At 44.0% G+C, this 13,595-nt stretch overlaps 1 protein-coding gene across 1 annotated transcript in view; it reads left to right on the forward strand.

The window, feature by feature from the left end:
* The window catches only part of LOC126330497 (G-protein coupled receptor GRL101-like), a 643,973-nt gene that overhangs the window by 445,514 nt on the left and 184,864 nt on the right, over nt 1–13,595 (forward strand). The gene's annotated exons all lie outside the window — the stretch shown is intronic.

The raw sequence follows: 13,595 nt of genomic DNA on the forward strand, positions 1-13,595 counted from the left end.
ACTAATTATCTCATGTCCTCTTCCATTCCATCTGGGTGTACATTTGTCCACAGATGCAAGTGAATGGTAGTGAACGGTGATAAACTGTTCATTTACTCATGTTCACATCCATTTGCTCTAGCGTAAACCAGGTTTGACAGTATAACTTATGTACCTGGATTAATTTCCACCAAACATTCTTTCATATGACCTCCCATTTGGAAAATAGTGCTATGAGGAAACACAGCCCTAGCATCATTATGGTGGGGGTGTGGTTGGTAGAAACTTTATAGAAATTGCAACTATATGTGGTGCAAAGATGACTAACCATCCAGAAGAAAATAAAGTCTTCTGTGAGCTAAAACACTTCTAGCAACCCTGGAGGTGGGAGCAGTGATGTAGATTTCATACCCTATATCCACAATTATTTGCTGTATATATTCCAATCTCTCTCTTCCTCTACTGTTTGTACTGTCTGCAACTCCCTCTGGTACCATGGAGGTTACTGCCTGATGCCTTAAAACATGTCCCATCATATTGTCCCTTTTTCTTGTCAGTGTTTTCCATATGTTCCTTTCTTCACTGATTCTGTGCAGAACCTTCTCATTCCTTACCGTATCAGTTCACATATCACTATACAGGGTGTTACAGAAAGGTACGGCCAAACTTTCAGGAATCATTCCTCACACACAAAGAAAAAAAATATGGTATGTGGACATGTGTCTGGAAACACTTACTTTCCATGTTAGAGCTCATTTTATTACTTCTCTTCAAATTACATTAATCATGGAATGGAAACACACAGCAACAGAACATACCAGATTAACTTCAAACACTTTGTTACAAGAAATGTTCAAAATGTCCTCTGTTAGCGAGGATACATGCATCCACCCTCCATCACATGGAATCCCTGATGTGCTGATGCAGCCCTGGAGAATGGTGTATTGTATCACAGCCGTCCACAATAGGAGCACGAAGAGTCTCTACATTTGGCACCGGGGTTGCATAGACTAGTGCTTTCAAATGCCCCCATGAATGAAATTCAAGAGGGTTGAGGTCAGGAGACCGTGGAGGCCATGGAATTGGTCTGCCTCTACCAATCCATTGGTCACCGAATCTGTTGTTGAGAAGCGTACGAACACTTCGACTGAAATGTGCAGGAGCTCCATCGTGCATTAACCACATGTTGTGTCATACTTGTAAAGGCACATGTTCTAGCAGCACAGGTAGAGTATCCCCTATGAAATCATGATAACGTGCTCCATTGAGTGTAGGTGGAAGAACATGGGGCCCAATCAAGACATCACCAACAATGCCTGCCCAAACATTCACAGAAAATCTGTGTTGATGACGTGATTGCACAATTGCTGGCAGATTCTCGTCAGCCCACACATGTTGATTGTGAAAATTAACAATTTGATCTGGTTGGAATGAAGCCTCATTCGTAAAGAGAACATTTGCACTGAAATGAGGATTGACACATTGTTGGATGAACCATTCTCAGAAGTGCACCTGTGGAGGCCAATCAGCTGCTGATAGTGCCTCCACACGCTGTACATGGTGCGGAAACAACTGGTTCTCCCGTAGCACTCTCCATACAATGACATTGTCAATGTTACCCTGTACAGCAGCAACTTCTCTGACACTGACATTAGGGTTATCATCAACTGCACGAAGAATTGCCTTGTCCATTGCAGGTGTCCTCGTCGTTCTATGTCTTCCCCAGTTGCGAGTCATAGGCTGGAATGTTCCGTGCTCCCTAAGACGCTGATCAATTGCTTCGAACGTCTTCCTGCCAGGACACCTTCGTTCCGGAAATCTGTCTCGATACAAACGTACCATGCCATGGCTATTGCCCTGTGCTAATCCATACATCAAGTGGGCATCTGCCAACTCTGCATTTATAAACATTGCACTGACTGCAGAACCACGTTTGGGATGAACACTAACCTGTTGATGCTAAGTACTGATGTGCTTGATGTTAGTACTATAGAGCAATGAGTCGCATGTCAACACAAACACCGAAATCAACATTACCTTCCTTCAATTGGGCCAACTGGCAGTGAATCGAGGAAGTACGGTACATACTAACAAAACTAAAATGAGCTCTAACATGGAAATTAAGCGTTTCCAGACACATATCCACATAACATCTTTTCTTTATTTTTGTGTGAGGAATGTTTCCTGAAAGTTTGGCCGTACCTTTCTGCAACACCCTGTATATCATAAAAAAGATACTGTGGCAGTTAAGACACCCCTAACACCCCTTGGAATGAGGTGGAGGTGGAAAGGTAGTAGAAGAATTTTAAAATTTAATGTTATTAGTGTTTAATCCTTGATTTTCATGATTGTTAGTCTGGTGGTGGCAGCTCTGTAGACATTTCTGCTCTAACGGTAGCTGTAGGGATGGAAAATAGATGAAATGCTAAAATAATTGAAAGTGACTAATATTAGTGACAAACCCATAGGTTTTGGCTTGCTTGGCAGATATGTGACAGCCCTGATCACATGCAAGACAATGTTTATGGAACTGTCTTTTACCTGATTGGGATCTGGAATTAGTTTTAAGGAACCTCAACCCACCAATTTTACAGCAAGAAAAGGTTGCATGTATATAAGATGAAATGATTATCATAGAAGGAAAGGGTGTGTTTCTTTATTTAACCAAGTTATATGTAATTGTGGTTGGAGGTGACTTCTTCTTTCTTCAACATCTTTTCCTATCCATATGATGTTCTAGAACATGGAATGTGATACCATATAGTTTTTTAGTGATTTAGATTGCTAATTATTGTCCAAAAATAAGACAATAATGAGCATTTATTATTGTGTTGGTGCCCAATTCTTATGTAACCTTTTGTTATAGTAAATGCTTAAAAAAAAGAAAGAAAGAAAAGAAAAGGCTTTATGGTACAATTAGTAACACTTCAGTAATTGCACTCCTACTTAATAAGAAGCAGATATTATAAATACTGATACAAATTCATTTCTTCTTATAAACTACATATGTACTCATGTTGGTTTTATGGTATAAATATTTTTTTTAGGCTATCACTTCCATGCTAGGCACAACAATAACTCCCCTCCCCCCCTCCCCCCCAAACTTGAAAGCAAAATGTCACATAGAAGGTGTAACTAGATGAACGATGAACATTAACTTCACTTAACGAATGTTTATTCAGCACTTGCACATACAAGAGCATGGAACGAACTGCCTCTGGCCTGAACACGTACAATAATATACAGTTGCAAAACATTCCTTTACAATGATTCTTGACATTTGTAGGTACTTCTAGAATGTACTCGAACCCAATATATAAATTAAAATTTTACAGTCCAGATGAGTTTTGAACTCCCAGCCACCCATGCAAAATTTTAGTATCATAACCACTACACCACTATGCTACTCATCTTCTTCTCTGACATTGCTCCCTCTCTAAGAGAGCAGCGTCTCAGTGTTACATCATCCTAGTCCGGGAACGAGTCATCGGTCCTACATCCTCTGACTCCCAATGACTGGTGCTCGCCCTTGCGGTGATCTTAGAACTTCTTTTGCCGCTATGCTCTTTGTCAACTTTCTGCTTGTTGCCTGTTGCTGGAGTGTCCTGGATTAAAGGATCCTTATAGGGCTTTGTTCGAAGGATGTGGACCGTATCTCTGATCTCTTGTCATCTTGTGTCGGTGTCGAAATCTTCAACTTCATAAGCAACATCAGAAAACTGACTTATAACCTTAATAAGGTCCAAAGTAGCACCTGAGGAGTTTCTCAGAGAGACCAACCTTCCGAACAGGGGTGAAGATCTAGACAAGGTCACCAGGCTGGTAGACAACTGGCCGGTAGCTCTCGTCATACCTTTGGTGATCGTTTCCTTGAGCCTGCAGGGTGAGGAGTCGAGCTAACTTCTGAGCTTCCTCAGCTCTGGTTAACAGTGGGCCGATGTAGTCATCGTCCATGTCATCAGAATGTAATGGAATCACAGTGTCCATCGTCGTAGCAGCCTCATGCCCATGCACCAGAAAAAGGACGTAAATCCTGTGATATCTTGTTTGGCATTGTTGTAGGCAAATGTCACGAAAGGTGGCACCTCTTCCCAGTTGCTCTGCTGAATATTGATAAACATTGATAGCATGTTGGCCAAGGTCTTATTAAGGTGTCCGGTAAGCCCAATAGTTTGCGGATGGTAGGCAGTTAGCATCTGATGAGTAATGCTGCACCGATGGTTTATCTCTGTCACAAGATTCGATTAAAAAAACTTTACCTCAGTCCATGAGTAATGACTTTGGGGCACCGTGTTTTAATACAATGTGTGCCATGATGAATTTGGATATCTCGGATGCTTCGGCTGTTTTCACGGCTTTTGTAATGGCATTGCATGTCAGATAATCAGTGCAAACAATATTCCATCTATTGCCACTAGCAGACATTGGAAATCGTCCAAGAAGGTCAGTCCCAAAGGAAAGGCGTTTCAGCTTGTGGAATTGGTATGAGTTGGCCAGGTGGTTTCTGCGGAACTGCCTTTCTCCTCTGGCACTCTCGACAGTGCAACACACAGTGACGAACACTCCTAAATAAACGCCAGCCAGTGTGGCAGTTTTATTCTAGGCACTTCAGTCTGGAACCGCGTGAACTCTACAGTCGCAGGTTCGAATCCTGCCTCTGGCGTGTGTGATGTCCTTAGGTTAGTTAGGTTTCAGTAGTTCTTAGTTCTAGGGGACTGATGACCACAGATGTTAAGTCCCATAGTGCTCAGAGCCATTTGAACCATTCCTAAATAAACCTGGCCAGAAAAATCTCTTGCGGGCTCTATTGTATGTCTTAATAAATCCTAAATGTCCGGCCTCTGGTGTGTTATGGAATTTCTGTAGAACATCTAAGTGCATGTGTTTAGGAATCACTGGTAGCTACCTTTTTCGAAAACGGATCAAAGTTTTTCTTGCAAAGTAATCCATTAACTACCTTAAATTGTCCATTCACATCTTCTGACCGATTTAAGGCAAGCATAATTTGAGATATCTCTGTCTTGCACAGGGTTTCTTGAGAGACAGTCGGTATCTTGGTGTTTTCTTCCACTTTTCTTCACTATGGTAATGTCATACTCTTGAAGACGTAGTGCCCACCTTGCGAGTCGTCCTGTTGGATCCTTAAGACCTGTCAACCAACAGAGTGAATGATGGTCTGTAACAACTGTGAATGGCTTTCCATAGAGATACTGTCTAACTCTGCACTTGGCCCAGATCACAGCAAGACATTCTCTTTCTGTAGTTGAGTAGTTTCTCTCAGCTTTTGTAAGTGTCCTAGAAGCATAGGCTATAACCTTCTCTTTTCCATCCAAAATTTGCACCAGAACAGCAACAATCCCATACCCACTGGCATCTGTGTGTAGTTATGTAGGTGATCTCTCATCACACAGACCAAGTACAGGGTCAGTCGTCATAGCTTTTCACAGCACATTGAAAGAATCTTGTTGAGCACCACCCCAGATAAAGTTAGCATCAGCTTTTAACAGCTCATGGAGTGGCCTGGCTTTGGTGCAAAAGTCTTTTATAAATCAGTGATAATAAGAACATAATCCAAGGAAGCTTCTCACATCTCTAATACTTTTAGGAATAGAAAATTCCATTATAGATCTCACCTTTTCTGTGTGTGGCCGCACACCTTCATTTGACACAAGGTGTCCAAGTATTTTGATTTCTTTTGCTCCAAAGAGACACTTTCTTGGATTAAATTTCAGTCCGCCTAGTTGGAGACACTTAAGAAAGTCCCTTAGTCTTTTTATATGTTCATCAAATGTCTCTGAGAACACTATAATGTCATCTAAATAACAGACACATCGTCCACTTCAGGTGACTTAGAAGATTATCCATCATCTGTTCAAACGTTGCTGGTGCACTACACAAATCAAATGACATTACCTTAAACTTATACAGGCACTCAGGGGTGATGAATGCAGCTTTCTCATGATCAGTCTCATCTGATTCGATTTGCCAGTATCCCGAGTACATGTCCCTGGTTGAGAAAAGCTTAGCCCCCTTCAGACAATCTAATGTATCATCAATTCATGGAAGAGGGTAAACATCACTTTTAATTATCTTGTTAAGCTTGCTGTAATCAACACAAAAGCGCCAACTGCCATCCTTCTTCCTGACGAGAACCACTGGTGATGACCATAGGCTCTGCGAAGGCTGAATGAAGTCATTCTTCATCATTTTCTTTACCTTGTGCGAATTATCCAAAATTCCGTTGCTGACATGTGGTATACTCTCTGGTTTATTGGTTGGTGGTCTCCAGTGCTAATGCATTGTTTCACTGTCGATTTGTCTAATTTGCTCTTCACCTGTGGATTGAAGCATTCAGAGAAGTCTTGAAGAATGGCAAGTACCTTCTTCTGTTATTCCTTAGTGAGATCTCGTGATAGTCGATCTAGAAGATCTTGTGTCGTAGCTATAGCACTAGTTTTGTTCACGGACTCGGTATGGGAGGTTTTTATGATGCTCAGCTGTTCTTCAATGAATGGCTCAGTGTTTACTACGCACATGCATCTTGGAAGGACCTGCGGTTCTCGGCAACCGTTAACTGTCCACAATTCACCAAATCCTTTCTTAAACGAGATGACTGAGGCTGGGATGGCCAAGTTATTCTTCATTGGTATACTTCTCTTACATTCCACTATAAGATCATGGGTTGATGCATAGCATGACATGCGACAGTTGCCTTTCTAGTGCTGACTGCAGGAATGATCACTTTATCCAGCACACGTGGTCTCCACACACTCAGATGAGCATCTTCCTGTCCACAGTATCTCATCTCATCTAGCATAACCTTCAAGCAATCACAATCTATAATTGCCTGAGAAGCTTTCAAAAAGTCCCATCTGAGAATAACATCATGACTACACTCTTGTAAGCTGGTGATTTCTAATGGCTGTGTATGGCCACTTATACCCACATGAATGGTACATCTTCCTGTAGACTTTACATATTTCCTATTAGCCACCTTCAGCAGAGATGTTTTGCTGTCGACGAATACGGTTTTCTGCAACTGGCATTGGTACTTCTCCAAAATGACTGAATATGATGCTCCAGAGTCCACAAGAGCTTGGACTGGTCAGCCATCCATGAGGATATCGACATAGTTTTCTATCATTTTTGTAGTGATCAATGGTGGAGAATTTTTCTCTTTGGAGGCCTCACCTCCAACGAAGGTCGCACCCTTTAGTTTTCCAGGTTGCGGCGGCTGGGTGATCAGCTGGAGCTTCTAGACGGTGATGGAGACCTTGATTGGTGTTTTGAGGAGCATCCTCTCCAGCGGCTAGCTTGCAGCGATGGTGACCTATGTCGTCCTGCACCCACATCTTCTTGTTCATCTTCGTAGTCCTGGAGTTGGTGTAGGCTAAGATCAGTCTGCTGTCTTCTGGCACGGGCGTCATCAAATATCCGCCACCTTTCTCGACAGTAGCGCATCACATGTCCCGGTCATCTGCCATGGAAACAAATTGGTTGGTTATCCTGGGTCCTCCAGATGTCAGTCTTCCTTGGTGCCCAAACAGGTTCCTCATGCGGTATTGTAGGAACATAACTTCGCCTGGGTCTTGACTTTTTTACTGTTTTAAAGGGAAATGAAGGATGGGAGATAGGGTTCAATGTCTGTTACATTTCCTCCCTTATGACCTCTTGAAGCGTCTCGGTTCTTTGCTCGCCATGCAATCCAATTGGAATGTCCTCTCTCACTATATGACGAACAACACTTGTGAAATCAGTTTCCTCCTCCATCACAGACATCAATACAACATTTGGAAGCCATTCAAACTTCTTTTGTGTAATTCTTTTTTGATGGATTGTCTCGATATACTGGTACCATTTTATGAAATTGTCTGCTGTTGAAACCTCCTTCAGGAGTAGGGCTCAGCAACACCCTTCATCAGATGTACAACCTTATCTTCCTCCTTCATTCTAGGATCTACTATTTTACACAGGTCTAAGACATCTTGAATGTAGGATGCTGTTGTTTTTCCTGGACGCTGTGCCCTGCACTTTCATTTATCTTCAGCCTTGCACTTCTGTCATCGTGTGTCACCGAAATACTTGTGCAGTTCCACCTGCAATACTTCCCAGCTTGTGAACTTCTCCTCGTTGTTCTCATATCACTCCTTGGCAGTGCCCTCCAAGTAGAAAAATATGATATGCAAACACACAGTGTCATCCCATTTGTTAAATTTGGCTGTATGCTCATATACCTTCAGCCACTTGTTTGGATCTTGTCCATCATCACCAGAGAACCTGGAAGGATGTCTCATGTGGTGACACACAGTTGCTGTCATCGTAACATTCTCTTCTTCTTCTGTCTCTGATAGAATGCGATCTGTTGAATATGGCTCGAACTTGGGTTTCTCGCCACATAAACAGTGGCTATGGTGGTTCTGTCATGGCCTGATGGGAACCACTGTGTCATTGATAATGTGCACTATCACAAGTTCCAGTATTCGGTGTCTCCACCAGAATAATGTCACGTAGAAGAAGGTGTAACTAGATGAATGACAAACACTAACTTCACTCAACGAAGCACTTGCACATACAAGAGCATGGAGCATGGGAAAGATGACGCCCACCAGTGGCTGAAGTGCCCAAAAGCAGCTGGTCATAGGACTTCATGGTCATCCTCAGTTCCAGAGACTGTCTCAGTGAAGCCTTCCCAGACAGAGAAACACAAGGGGCAGCGAGAAAAGTCCAAGAAGAAGACCCCTAACATCAAGGAACTTGCAGTGGCATCCACCCCACCGCTACCTACCAGCTCTGTGTCTGAGACGAGGTGGAGGTTCCGGTGTCCGCTGAGGACCTGGATCTCGCCGCACCCTCCGATACAATGGATATCGACTCCTCAGGAAATCAGTCAGTGGCAGCAGGTGACCCTGAGGCGTAAACCGCCTCATTGAATTTCAGTGCCTTCGCAGCCTCATGATCATATAATCCTCCATTGTAATTGCCGCGGTTTTTTCCACCACCTTTCTGAACTAGGACAACTTATCAGCCATCACCCTTTCTTCTGCATTGCTCTGATGGCCCAACTGCCGCCACCTTTTCTGATACTGGGCGACTTTAATGCCCATAACCCTTTGTGGGGTGGATTGGTGGCAACAGCCTGAGGCACTATCGTTGAACAAATTTTGGCACAGCTCGACCTTTCTCTCTTAAGTAATGGTGCCTCCTCACACTTCAGTGTGGTGCATGGCAAGTATTCAGCCATCAACCTTTTGGTGTGCAGCCCTGGCCTTCTACCCTATGTCCAATGGAGTGTGCATGACGACTTGTGCGGTAGTGACCACTTCCCGATCTCTCTGTCACAGCCACAGTGTCTCTCTTCTGGGCGCCTCCCCAGATGGGCTTTGAATAAGGCTGACTGGGACTTGTTCGCCTCCATTGGCACTATTGATCCTCTTTCTCATGATGTCATTGATGTAGAGGTTTACACGATAACCACCGGCATCATTTCAGCAGCGGAATCTGTAATTCCCTGTTCTTCTGGGTCCCCTGTGCCTTGGTGGTCATCGGAGATCGCAGGCAGACCCTCCAACGTCATAAGTAGCACCCATCACAGGAGCACCTCATTAACTTTAAGGGGCTCCATGCTCGAGCCCGATGCCTTATTCACAGATGGAAGCATGAGTGCTGGGAAAGGTATGTCTCCACCACTGGCATCCGTACCTCTCCATCGCAGGCTTGGACCAAGATTACGTGACTATCAATATCAGACTCCCATCAGCATCCCTGGACTTTCCCTGAATGGAGCAGTCTGTACTGAATCAGACACAACTGCAGAACTCTTAGCAGAGCATTAAGCTCAGAGTTTTGCTCCCACAAATTACCCACTGGCCTTGTACTCCCTGAAAGAGAGGTTGGAATGTTGGAGCTTTTCATTCCATATGCACCACTCTGAATCATACAATGTTCCATTCAGTGACTGTGAATTCCGAAGTGCCCTAGCCACTTGCCCTGATACAGATCTCATGCTGGATCGCATCCACTATCAGAGGCTCAAATACCTCTCGGTGAACTGTCAGTGACGCCGTCTCGATCTTTTCAACTGTATCTGGGTTGAGGGTGAGTTCCTCTCACAATGGCAGGAAAGCATCATCATACCAGTGTTGAAACCTGGCAAGACCCCATTGGAGGTGGACAGCTACCACCCCATTAGCCTCATTAACATTCTGGCTCCGTCTCAGGGTGGGTATCGTAAGTGTCACTTTGCCACCAATAATCTGGTCTGCCTGGAGTCTGCCATCCATATAGCATTTGCCGACCGTCAGCATCTGGTTGCCATCTTTTATGACATGCAGAAGGCATACGATACTACATGGCGACATCACATCCTCACCACACTTCATGGATGGGGTCTTAGGGGCCGCTCCCAATTTTTATTCAATATTTTCTGTTGCTTCGTTCCTTCAGCATACAAGTTGGTCCCCCCCCCCCCCCCTCCCCTATAGTTCCTCCCGAGTCCAAGAGAATTGGCTCCCACAAGGCTCTGTCCTGAGTGTCTACCTCTTTTTAGTTGCTGTCAATGGTCTAGCTGCAACTGTGGGAACATCCGTATCAGATTCTTTGTATGCTGATGACTTTTATCTGTACTACAGCTCCATTGGACGTGGAAATTGCTGAACGGTGGCTGTAGGGCACTATCCGCAAGGCGCATTCTTGGGACGTGACGCTCGGCTTCCGGTTTTCGGCCGCCAAGACTTACATCACACATTTCTGTTGGCGTCACACTGTTCACCCTGAGCCATGGCTTTATCCTGATGGTGAACCTCTTGCTGTAGTGGAAATGCATCAGTTTTTGGGATTGTTTTTTGATACCTGGTTGACTTGGCTCCCTCATATTTGGCAGCTTAAAAAAAAATGCTTGTGGCATCTAAACACTCTTCATTGCTTGAGTCACACCAGCTGGGGTGCCAAACGGTCTACCCTTCTACAACTGTATCAGACATTGATTCAGTCCCGTCTCAATTATGGGAGCCTGGCTTACAGCTCGGCATCACTTTCCACATTGCGGTTGCTTGGCCCCATACTTCACTGTGGGATCCAACTCGCAACTGGAGCTTTCCACATAAGCTCTGTTAACAGCGTACTTGTGAAGGCTGGTGTCTCTCCATTACGGATCCAGTGCCAACAACTACTGGCCACTTGTGCGACTCTAGTTTGTAGCTAGCCCGGGCATCCAATTTACCACCTCCTGTTCCCCAACTCAGTCGTCCATCTTCCCAAATGGCAGCCTGAGTCAGGGTGCCTGATTGCGGTACGTGTCTGGTCTCTTCTCTCTGGGCTTGAGTTTTTCCCTCTCCCATCTCTTTTCCTGGGTCCATATATGTCTACCGTCATGGTGTGTGTCCCACCCATGCCTTCAGCTGGATTTTGCACAAGGCCGTAAAGACTCAGTCCCTCCTTAGGCCGTCTGCCAACACTTTCTTTCCATCCTTGCTCCGTTTCCTGGCTCTGCTGTAGTCTATACTGACAGTTCGATGGTTGCTGGTCAAGTTGGTTATGCTTTTACTTTTGGGGAACAATCTGAACCACACTCATTGCTGGATGGCTGCAGTGTTTTCACTGCAGAGCTTGTAGGCATCTCTCACACCCTGAATTTATCCGCTCCTGCTCAGGGGAGTCTTTTGTTATCTATAGTGACTCCCTGACCAGTTTACGAGCTATCCACCAGTGTTTTCCTTGCTTTCGGCTGGTGATGGCTATCCAGGAGTCCATTCATACTGTTACCAGTTGCGGCCGCTCTGTGGTTTTTGTGTGGACCCTGCATCATGTCGTCGTCCTGGGTAATGAACATCTTGACATGCTGGCCAAATAGGCTATCAGCGCACCGGCGCTGGAGATTGGCCTTCCGGAAAGTGATCTCCAGTCAGGCAAAAAGTCCTTGGTACTTGGGATGATGAATGGTGCATCCTGCTTTTCCCCAACAAACTTCGGGTCATCAAGGAGACTACAGATGTGTGGTGCTTCTCCTTGCAAGCCTCTCACAAGGACTCAGTTGTTCTCTGACAGGTATGCATTGGTCACACCTGGCTGATGCACAGTCATTTATTGCTCCATGAGAACCCACATCTACGTCGCTATGGATCAGCTTTGACAGTGGTCCACATCTTGTTGGCCTGTCCACTTTTAACTGCGCTCAGGCAGACATTTGTGCTGCCTGATATGCTCCCTGCACTTTTAACGGATGCTGCTTCAATGGCAGGCTTAGTTTTGAGTTTTATTCACGCAGGGGGCTTTTATTGCTCGATCTGAGGTTTTGTCTCCTTTTTGTGTTGAGTCTAGCCTTTGGCCTACTGTTTTAGATTTGGGTTTTTTTGTGTCTCTTCATGGTTGGCTTTCCTTTTTTTGTTTCCATGGTTGGAAAACCACTGTAATGCTCCGTCTGTTTTTAGTTCCTCTTTTTTGGTCTTCGTCTATGTCTTTCTTGTTCTGTGTTGTTCCTTGTCATTTCCATTGCTTGTTTTTCTTCCTTGTAGGTGTTTCATGGTCATGGAAAAAGGGACTGATGACCTTTGTAGTCTGGTCCCTTCACCCCCACAAACCAACCAACCACACTTCGAGATGATGAAGCTTGCACAGGATAGGGTAGCATGGAGAGCTGCATCAAATCAGTCTCTGGACTGAAGACCACAACAACAACAACAACAATAACAACAAGAACATCAACAACAGGAAATTAAGCTGTACTCTGAAATACTAAGCAGTACTCACTGAACTTGTTTGACAAATGCCAGAAAAATAAGGTCTAATTGTATTTTAAGGCCTGGTAACAGCGAAAGTCAGCCATCTGAAACCTGCATCCTGCTACATTCTCAACAGGTTTTCTACCAGAAACAATACTCATGCCAATCAGCCATAAAATAAGGCCAAGGTTATGGAACTGGGGTGGAAATAGTTGCTTCATTCACCTTACAGATTTGATTAGGCAGACCATTATTTAATCATGACATGATATAATATTGACTTAAAGGATAGTGTTTTCAAAGTGATTCTGCATTCCAAGAAAAGAGTATGGGTTGAACCCTTAATATTGTCTCAGAGCAGTCTGTGCAGCTTTCATGTAGGGCCCCATTGTTCATGATGAGTAGTTCTAGCTATACTCATATGTAATAAGTAGACAAGACTTTACCCAGAATCTGAACTGGAAATGGGGAAGGTTGGAACTTGTATTTATTTTGTGGGAGGGGACATGGTGGTGGGAGCAAAGAACAATTTGACACAAAAAGTTAAAAAACTTGTTATTAATCACCTAGCATACTAACGGTACCACATTATAACAGATACTATCTACCTACAATGTTCTTAGCTGAGAAAATATACTTTGTATGATGTTTGTATCTATTTTTTGCTGCCAGGCAATCATGATAATGTTCAGTCATGTGGGAATCCTTTCTATATTAATATCTAGACTGTAACGTACAAAGGATACTGTTTACAAAAATTCATGCAACTCATCCTAGAAAAGTGCTCAAATGTGTGCAACTCAAACCAAATAGCAGTAACAGATGATACTGAACATGTACAATGATGGACAGTGCAAATGATCACAGGTTTGTTTGACCCACTGAGTTGTTGGAAAAAGC

Source organism: Schistocerca gregaria, chromosome 2, assembly GCF_023897955.1.
Source record: "Schistocerca gregaria isolate iqSchGreg1 chromosome 2, iqSchGreg1.2, whole genome shotgun sequence".
In the NCBI taxonomy this organism is placed as follows: Eukaryota; Metazoa; Arthropoda; class Insecta; order Orthoptera; family Acrididae; genus Schistocerca; species Schistocerca gregaria.